This window comes from Cryptomeria japonica, unplaced genomic scaffold (genome assembly GCF_030272615.1).
Source record: "Cryptomeria japonica unplaced genomic scaffold, Sugi_1.0 HiC_scaffold_167, whole genome shotgun sequence".
In the NCBI taxonomy this organism is placed as follows: domain Eukaryota; kingdom Viridiplantae; phylum Streptophyta; class Pinopsida; order Cupressales; family Cupressaceae; genus Cryptomeria; species Cryptomeria japonica.
Genome location: NW_026728989.1, coordinates 315,001 through 324,670, shown reverse-complemented (window position 1 = coordinate 324,670; position 9,670 = coordinate 315,001). Strand labels below are relative to the sequence as shown.

The 9,670-nt window shown below is 60.2% G+C and overlaps 1 non-coding gene across 1 annotated transcript; it reads left to right on the top strand.

Annotated features, from left to right (window-relative positions):
* Window positions 1-5,139: 5,139 nt before the first annotated feature.
* LOC131867275 (5S ribosomal RNA) lies at window positions 5,140-5,258 on the top strand. The gene has a single exon (XR_009365834.1). It is a non-coding gene; the product is annotated as a 5S ribosomal RNA (ribosomal RNA).
* The last annotated feature ends 4,412 nt before the right edge of the window (window positions 5,259-9,670 follow it).

Sequence of the window (9,670 nt, the reverse complement as noted above, 5' to 3'; positions counted from 1 at the left end):
CCGACCTCGCGAGTATGCCTACATATCGAATCGGTCATCGGACCCAACTTCCGACTTCATCCATACCGTAGGGTCTTTGAGGTTGGCGCGGTGCGCTCAACCCGGGGAGTCGACCCAACGAAGCATACACCTCCCCTATATAAGCTATTTGTCCGATTCCCACACCTGTGTAGTTTGCACCTCCGATCAAGACATCGACCCCAACTTCCGAACTCGCCTCCAACGACCGAACCAGCGCCTTGGTGCGCACCTTGCAACGCACAGTGCCAACATTCGCCTTCCTGCACGTGGCAGGTCATCGGACCCAAATTCCGACCTCGCGAGTATGCCTACATATCGAATCGGTCATCGGACCCAACTTCCGACTTCATCCATACCGTAGGGTCTTTGAGGTTGGCGCGGTGCGCTCAACCCGGGGAGTCGACCCAACGAAGCATACACCTCCCCTATATAAGCTATTTGTCCGATTCCCACACCTGTGTAGCTTGCACCTCCGATCAGGACATCGACCCCAACTTCCGAACTCGACTAAAAAGACCGCACCAGCGCCTTGGTGTGCACCTTGCAACGCACAGTGTCAACATTCGCCTTCCTGCACATGGCAGGTCATCGGACCCAAATTCCGACCTCATGAGCATACCTACTAATCGAATTGGTCATCGGACCCAACTTCCGACTTCATCCATACCGTAGGGTCTTTGAGGTTGGCGCGGTGCGCTCAACCTGGGGAGTCGACCCATCGAAGCATACACCTCCCCTATATAAGCTATTTGTCCGATTCCGACACCTGTGTAGTTTGCACCTCCGCTCAGGACATCGACCCCAACTTCCGAACTCGCCTGCAACGACCGAACCAGCGCCTTGGTGCGCACCAAAAGTGCGCACTTTTGGAGGGCACTTTTGTGCGCTCCAAAGGTGCGCACTTTTGGAGGGCACTTTTCTGCGCTCCAAAGGTGCGCACTTTTGGAGGGCACTTTTTGGAGGGCACTTTTCTGCGCTCCAAAGGTGCGCACTTTTGGAGGGCACTTTTTGGAGGGCACTTTTCTGCGCTCCAAAGGTGCGCACTTTTGGAGGGCACTTTTTGGAGGGCACTTTTCTGCGCTCCAAAGGTGCGCACTTTTGGAGGGCACTTTTTGGAGGGCACTTTTCTGCGCTCCAAAGGTGCGCACTTTTGGAGGGCACTTTTCTGCGCTCCAAAGGTGCGCACTTTTGGAGGGCACTTTTTGGAGGGCACTTTTCTGCGCTCCAAAGGTGCGCACTTTTGGAGGGCACTTTTTGGAGGGCACTTTTCTGCGCTCCAAAGGTGCGCACTTTTGGAGGGCACTTTTTGGAGGGCACTTTTCTGCGCTCCAAAGGTGCGCACTTTTGGAGGGCACTTTTGTGCACTCCAAAGGTGCGCACTTTTGGAGGGCACTTTTCCTGTGCTCCAAAGGTGCACACCTAGGTGAGCACCTTCGACCACACCTTGTAGCACACCAAACTCTGACTTTCGACTTCATCCGCAATGCAGGGTCTTTGAGGTTGGCGCAATGCGCACAACCAGGGGAGTCGACCCATCAAACCCAACACCTCCCCTATATAAGCTATTTGTCTGATTCTCATACATGCGTAGCCTGCAGGAGCAATTAGGACATCGACCCCAACTTTCGGCTTCTAAACGAAAACAAGGTCTTTGAGGTTGGTGTAATGCGAACAACTAGGGGAGTCAACCCATCAAACCCAACACCTCCCCTATATAAGCTATTTGTCTGATTCTCATACATGTGTAGTCTACAGGAGCAATTAGGACATCGACCCCAACTTTTGACTTCTTAACGAAAACAAGGTCTTTGAGGTTGACGTAATGCGCACAACCAGGGGAGTCGACCCATCAAACCCAACACCTCCCCTATATAAGCTATTTGTCCGATTCTCATACATGTGTAGCCTGCAGGAGCCATTAGGACATTGACCCCAACTTTTGACTTCTTAACGAAAACAAGGTCTTTGAGGTTGGCGTAATGCGCACAACCAAGGGAGTTGACCCATCAAACCCAACACCTCCCCTATATAAGCTATTTGTCTGATTCTCATACATGTGTAGCCTGCAACAACGATTAGGACATCCACCCCAACTTCTGAATTCGTCTGCGTTGACCGCACCAAAGGTGCACGCCTTGGTGCTCACCAAAATCCGACTTCCGACTTCTTCTGCTATGCGGGGTCTTTGAGGTTGGCGCAGTGCGCACAACCAGGGGAGTCAACCCACCGAATGCAACACCTCCCCTATATAAGCTATTTGTCTGATTCTCATACATGCGTAGACTGCAGCAATGATTAGGACATCCACCCCAACTTTTGACTTCTTAAACAAGACAGGGTCTTTGAAGTTGGTGCAGTGCACACAACCAGGGGAGTCGACCCATCAAACGCAACACCTCCCCTATATAAAGCTATTTGTCCGATTCTCATACGTGTAGTCTGCAGCAGCGATTAGGACATCGACCCCAACTTCCGAATTCGTTTGCATTGACCGCACCAAAGGTGCACGCCTTGGTGTGCACCCTGGAGTGCACTTTGGTGCTCACCTCGGTGCACACTTTGGTGTGCACCTCGGTGTGCACCAAAGGTGCGCACCTTGGAGCGCACCAAAGGTGTACACTTTGGAGCGCACCACATAGGGTCTTTGAGAGGTTGGCGCAGTGCGCACACCAAGGTGGGTGTTGAGGTGCGTGCCGAGGTGGGTGGGTGCTAGGGTGCGCTCCATGGTGGGTGCCAGGGTGGGTGCGTGCTAGGGTGGATTCCAAAGAGGGTCATAGGGTGGGTGCCAAGGTGGGTTGGTGATATAGTGGGTTCAAAGGTGGGTACTAGGGTGGGTTCCAAGGTGGGTCACAAGTTGGGTGCCAGGATGCGTGGGTGTTAGGTTGGGTGCCAAGGTGGGCTCCTGCGTGGGTGGGTGCTAGGGTGGGTTTCAAGGTGGACGCGAGGGCGGGTGCCAAGGTGGGTAACAAGTTGGGTGTTAGGATGGGTGAGTGCTAGAGTGGGTGCCAAGGTGGGTGGGTGCTAAGGTGGATGCCAAGGTGGTTCACAGGGTGGGTGGGTTCTAGGGTGAGTTCCAAGGTGGGTCACAGGTTCAGTGCTAGGGTGGGTGTCAAGGCGGGTGTCGAGGTGCCTGGGTGCTAGGGTGTGGATGCCAATGTGGGTCATAGGGTGGGTACTAGGGTGGGCTGCAATGTGGGTGCCAAGGTGGGTAACATGCTCGGTGGGTTCTAAATTGGGTGCCAGGGTGGGTGTGCACCCACCTTGCCCGAGGTGGGTGCCAAGGTGCCAGTGTGGGTGGGTGCTAAGGTGGATGCCAAGGTGGGTGAGAAGGTGGGTGATAGGTTGAGTGGTAGGATGGGTGGGTGCCAAGATGGGTCACAGGGTGGGTGCAAGGGTGGGTAGGTGCTAGGGTTGGTGTCAGGGTGGGTGGGTGCTAGGTTGGGTTCCAAGGTGGGTGCGAGGGTGAGTGTCAAGGTGGGTCACAGGTTAGGTGCTAGGATGGGTGAGTGCTAGGGTGCAAAGGTGCCAGGGTGGGTGCTAGGATGGGTCGATGCTAGGGTGAGTGGCAAGGTGGGTCCACAAGTGTCAAGGTGGGTGCCGAGGTGGGTGCCAAGTCGGCGACTGCTATGGTGGATGCCAAGGTGGGTCACGGGGTGGGTGCCAAGTTGCTAGGTTGGGTTCCAAGGTGGGTGCCAACGTGGGTGCTAGGGTGCGTGGGTTAAAGGGTGTGTCACAACGTGGGTGCCAGGATGGGTGCGCACCCACACTGGCCAAGACGGGTGCGGGTGCAAGGTTGGGTTCCAAGCCCGGTCACAGGCTGGGTGCTAGGATGGGTGGGTGCCAAGGTGGGCACCAGGGTGGGTGCACCCACCCTGGCCAAGGTGGGTCACGGGGTGGGTCCTAGGGTGGGTAACGGGGTGGGTACTAAGGTGCGTGCCAAGGTGGGTCATAGGGTGGGTGCCAAGGTGGGCACCAGGGTGGGTGTGCACCAACCCTAGCCAGGGTAGGTCACGGGGTGGTTGTCGGGGTGGGCGTCAAGGAGCCAAGGTGGGTGGCAAGTAGCCAAGTTGCGTGCCAAGGTGGGTGTCGGGGTGGGTGCCAAGGATCCAAGGTGGGTGCCAAGGAACCAAGGTGGGTGTCTGGGTGGGTGCCGAGGTGGGAGCCAGGGTGGGTCCCAAGGTGAGTGCAAAGGTGGGTGCCAGGGTCAAGGTGAGTGCCAATGTGGGTTCCAAGGTGCCAGGGTCAGGGTGAGTGCCAATGTGGGTTCAAAGGTGCTAAGTTGGGTGCGAGGTTGGGTGCGAGGGTGGGTGGGTGCCAAGGTGTGCTAGGTGGAAGCCCGGGTGGGTCGGCATCCCATGGGTGTCGAGTTGGGTGCCTGATGGGTGCTTCTTGTCAAGTTTTAGTCGTCGGGACTCATTTCGAGCCTTAGAGGTCGTTTCTTGTCCGGTTGCCCTGTCTTCGACCTGGGAACCCAATTTTGGTCCTCGGGTCCCATTTTTTTTTGTCTCGCATCCCACTTTTGGCCTGTGGCCTTTTCGGGGTCGATTCTCGTTTTGGGCATCAGAGCATGTTTCTTCTCCTAAAACCCAATATTTGTTTATTAAGTCTCGGAACACATTTTTGTTCTCGTGGACCCATCATGGGTCTTGGAACGCATTTGTGGTCCTTGGGTCCCATTTTGCATCCCGAAACTTGTGTTTTGGTGCTTGATCCCTATTTTGGGTGCCCACCTTGCACCAAGTGCGCACCCGGGGCAAACCGAGCGCCTTGGTGCACCGGGGCAAGATCGAGCGTGCACCCGAGGCGCCCCGAACATGCACCAAGGTGCACTCGGCCCACATGTGAGCGCAGGTCGTTGCGCCCGAGGTGGTGTGTGGGCACCGCGTTGCAGACGGGACACTGCACGCACACGACGCCCCCTCCAGGTGCACGCACGTAGGCCGGGCCGGGTGCACACCCGACGCCCTAGCAAGGTGCGCGCACCCGGGCAGGGCTCACACTTGGCGAACGGGGCGCACTTCGCGAGGGAGGGTGTGCACCTCGACGGGGGTGGGTGGCCGGGGTGGATTCGCACGTGGGTCGCGGTTTGCTAAGTACACACTGCGACAAGCTCATAACGGGTGCGATCATACCAGCGTTAGTGCACCGGATCCCATCAGAACTCCGCAGTTAAGCGCGCTTGGGCCGGAGTAGTACTGGGATGGGTGACCTCCCGGGAAGTCCCGGTGTTGCACCCTTTTTTAGTTTTTCGCCGGGCGTCGCAATGCTATTTGAATAAACCTTTTGCCCGTTTGCGTTCTCGTCGGGGCCGGGCCGGGCCGGGGTGCGCTGCCCGCACTACCGCGCGCGCGGGGGCGACACCGAGCGCGCACCCGAGGCGCCCCGAGCACACAGGCCACGGTGCAACCCGGGCGTTGTGCGCGCACCCAGGTGCGCCCGAGGTGCTGCGCGCGCACCCAGGTGAAATCGGTGTGCACCTCGGCCAGTGCGCGCTCGGTCGAGTCGCGCACGTTGGCCAAGGTGCACGGTGATGTTTCTTACTCTAAGGTTCCGCACCAGACGCCCGGGACAGGTGAGCGAAGCTGGGCGGGGCCGGGTGCGCGGCCGGGGCAGGTGCACGCAGCTGGAGAGAGCTTTGGAGCACACTTCGGAGCGCACCAATGATGCGCTCCATTCAAAAGTTTCCTGAAAAGGCAAAAAAAGTTGAGATTATAGAATTTCCCACTTGAGAGATTGTAAAAAAAAAAAATTTAAAATGAAGGAAACGCGGGTGCCAAGGTGTGCGCAGCCCAGCCAAGGTGTGCGCACCAAGGCGCCCACCCTGGCGAAGGTGCACGCAAGGTGCGCACCCGAGGCAAACCGGACAATTAACCCAACTTTCGACTTCGCGCGCACCTTGGAGCGCACTTCGGAGCGCTCCTTGGTGCGCACCAATCTTGGGCACCTCGGAGTGCACCATGGCGCCCACCAAGGTGCGCACCCGGGGCAAACCGAGCTCCGACTTCGTGCGCACCTTGGAGCGCACGAAAGGTGCGCACCATGGCGCCCACCAAGGTGCGCAGCCCAGCCAAGGCGTGCGCATCAAGGTGCGCACCCTGGCGAAGGTGCGCACCCGGGGCAAACCGAGCTCCGACTTCGTGCGCACCTTGGAGCGCACAAAAGGTGCGCAACCCAGCCAAGGTGTGCGCACCCCGGTCAAACCGAGCTCCGAATCGTGCGCACCAGAGGTGCACGCCATCGTGCGCACCTTGGAGCACACTTCGGAGCCCTCCTTGGTGCGCGCCGATGTTGCGCACCTCGGAGCGCACCCGGGGAAAACAATGCAATTAACCCGACTTTCGACTTCGTGGGCACCTCGGAGCGCTCTCGGGTTCGCACCTCGGAGCACACCGAGGTGCGCACCTTTGATGCGCTGCCTTCACCAATTTCCAGAAAAGGCAAGAAAACATTGAGAAGGTGTGCGCACCGAGGTGCCCACCCTGGCGAAGGTGCACGCGAGGTGCGCACCCGGGGCAAACCGGGCTCCGACTTCGTGCACGCCGCACCTTGGAGCACACTTCGGAGCGCTCCTTGGTGCGCACCAGGGCGCGCAACCCAGCCGAGGTGCCCACCCCGGCGAAGGTGCACGCGAGGTGCGCACCCGGGGCAAACCGGGCTCCGACTTCGTGCACGCCATGGTGCCCACCGCGGCGAAGGTGCACGCGAGGTGCGCACCCGGGGCAAACCGGGCTCCGACTTCGTGCACGCCGCACCTTGGAGCACACTTCGGAGCGCTCCTTGGTGCGCACCATGGTGCCCACCAGGGCGCGCAACCCCGCCGAAGGTGCACGCGAGGTGCGCACCCGGGGCAAACCGGGCTCCGACTTCGTGCACGCCGCACCTTGGAGCACACTTCGGAGCGCTCCTTGGTGCGCACCATGGTGCCCACCAGGGCGCGCAACCCCGCCGAAGGTGCACGCGAGGTGCGCACCCGGGGCAAACCGGGCTCCGACTTCGTGCACGCCATGGTGCGCACCGCGGCGAAGGTGCGCACCCGGGGCAAACCGGGCTCCGACTTCGTGCACGCCGCACCTTGGAGCACACTTCGGAGCGCTCCTTGGTGCGCACCAGGGCGCGCAACCCAGCCGAGGTGCCCACCCCGGCGAAGGTGCACGCGAGGTGCGTACCCGGGGCAAACCGGGCTCCGACTTCGTGCACGCCGCACCTTGGAGCACACTTCGGAGCGCTCCTTGGTGCGCACCATGGTGCCCACCAGGCCGCGCAACCCAGCCAAGGTGTGCGCACCAAGGTGCACGCGAGGTGCGCACCCGGGGCAAACCGGGGTCCGACTTCGTGCACGCCGCACCTTGGAGCACACATCGGGGCGCTCCCGGGTTCGCACCGGCGTTGCGCACCGTGGTGGGCACCTCGGAGCACACCAAGGTGGGCAGCGAGGTGCGCACCTTTGATGCGATGCCTTCACTAATTTCCATAAAAGGCAAAAAAAAAACGAGATTTTAAAATTTCCGTTTTGAAAGATAGTGAGAAAAAGGGAATGCTGGTGCCATCTTGAGCCCGCCCTGGTGCGCAGCCCAGCCAAGGTGTGCGCACCAAGGTGCCCACCCTGGCGAAGGTGCGCGCCCGGGCAATTAACCCAACTTCCAACTTCGCGCGCGCCAGGGTGGGAGCGCACCCAACAACCGGGCCTGGGAAGAGCCAATGCGAGAAACCCCACCAAACGCTCTGACAAAAAAAGAGGGGGCGCTCCAGTAACCCCGCTTCGGAGCGCACCCTGGGCAAACCCAGCCAAGGTGCCCACCCCGGCCAAGGTGCAGGCGAGGTGCGCACCCGGGGCAAACCGGGCTCCGACAACGTGCACGCCGCACCTTGGAGCACACTTCGTAGCGCTCCCGGGTGCGCACCTCAGAGCACACCAAGGTGGGCAGCGAGGTGCGCACCTTTGATGCGCTGCCTTCACTAATTTCCAGAAAAGGCAAAAAAAAAAGGAGATTTTAAAATTTCCGTTTTGAAAGATAGTGAAAAAAACGGAACGCGCGTGCCATCTTGAGCCCGCCCTGGTGCGCAGCCCAGGTAAGGTGCCCACCCTGGCAAAGGTGCGCACCCGGGCAATTAACCCTACTTCCGACTTCGTGCGCGCCAGGGTGGCAACCGGGCCTCGGAAGAGCCAATGCGAGAAACCCCACCAAACGCTCCGACAAAAAAAGAGGCGGCGCTCCAATAACCCCGCTTCGGAGCGCAGCCGGGGCAAACCCAGCCAAGGTGCCCACCCCGACGAAGGTGCACGCGAGGTGCGCACCCGGGGCAAACCGGGCTCCGACAACGTGCACGCAGCACCTTGGAGCACACTTCGAAGCACTCCCGGGTGCCCACCGGCGTTGCGCACCGTGGTGGGCAGCGAGGTGCGCACCTTTGATGCGCTGCCTTCACTAATTTCCAGAAAAAGGCAAAAAAAAATGAGATTTTAAAATTTCCGTTTTGAAAGATAGTGAAAAAAAAGGAACGCGGGTGCCATCTTGAGCCCGCCCTGGTGCGCAGCCCAGGCAAGGCATGCGCACCAAGGTGCCCACCCGAGGTGCACACCCGGGGCAAACCGGGCTCCGACTTCGTGCAGGCCGCACCTTGGAGCACACTTCGGAGCGCTCCTTGGTGCGCACCATGGTGCCCACCAGGGCGCGCAACCCAGCCAAGGTCTGCACACCAAGGTGCCCACCCCGGCGAAGGTGCACGCGAGGTGCGCACCCGGGGCAAACCGGGCTCCGACTTCGTGCACGCCATGGTGCCCACCGCGGCGAAGGTGCACGCGAGGTGCGCACCCGGGGCAAACCGGGCTCCGACTTCGTGCACGCCGCACCTTGGAGCACACTTCGGAGCGCTCCTTGGTGCGCACCATGGTGCCCACCAGGGCGCGCAACCCAGCCAAGGTGTGCGCACCAAGGTGCACGCGAGGTGCGCACCCGGGGCAAACCGGGGTCCGACTTCGTGCACGCCGCACCTTGGAGCACACATCGGAGCGCTCCCAGGTTCGCACCAGCGTTGCGCACCTTTGATGCGCTGCCTTCACTAATTTCCAGAAAAGGCAAAAAAAAACGAGATTTTAAAATTTCCGTTCTGAAAGATAGTGAAAAAAACGGAACGCGGGTGCCATCTTGAGCCCTTCCTGGTGCGCAGCCCAGGCAAGTTGTGCGCACCAAGGTGCCCACCCTGGCGGAGGTGCGCGCCCGGGGCAATCCGGGCTCCGACTTCGTGCACTGCATGGTGCCCACCAAGGCGCGCAACCCAGCCAAGGTGCCCACCGCAGCGAAGGTGCACGCGAGGTGCGCACCCGAGGTGCACACCCGGGGCAAACCGGGCTCCGACTTCGTGCACGCCGCACCTTGGAGCACACTTCAGAGCGCTCCTTGGTGCGCACCAGGGCGCGCAACCCAACCAAGGTTTGCACACCAAGGTGCTCACCCCGGCGAAGGTGCACGCGAGGTGCGCACCCGGGGCAAACCGGGCTCGGACTTCGTGCACGCCGCACCTTGGAGCACACATCGGAGCGCTCCCGGGTTCGCACCAGCATTGCGCACCTTTGATGCGCTCCAATAACCCCACTTCGGAGCGCACCAGAAACCCCACTGGACGCTTGGGCAAAAATGTAATGCGCACC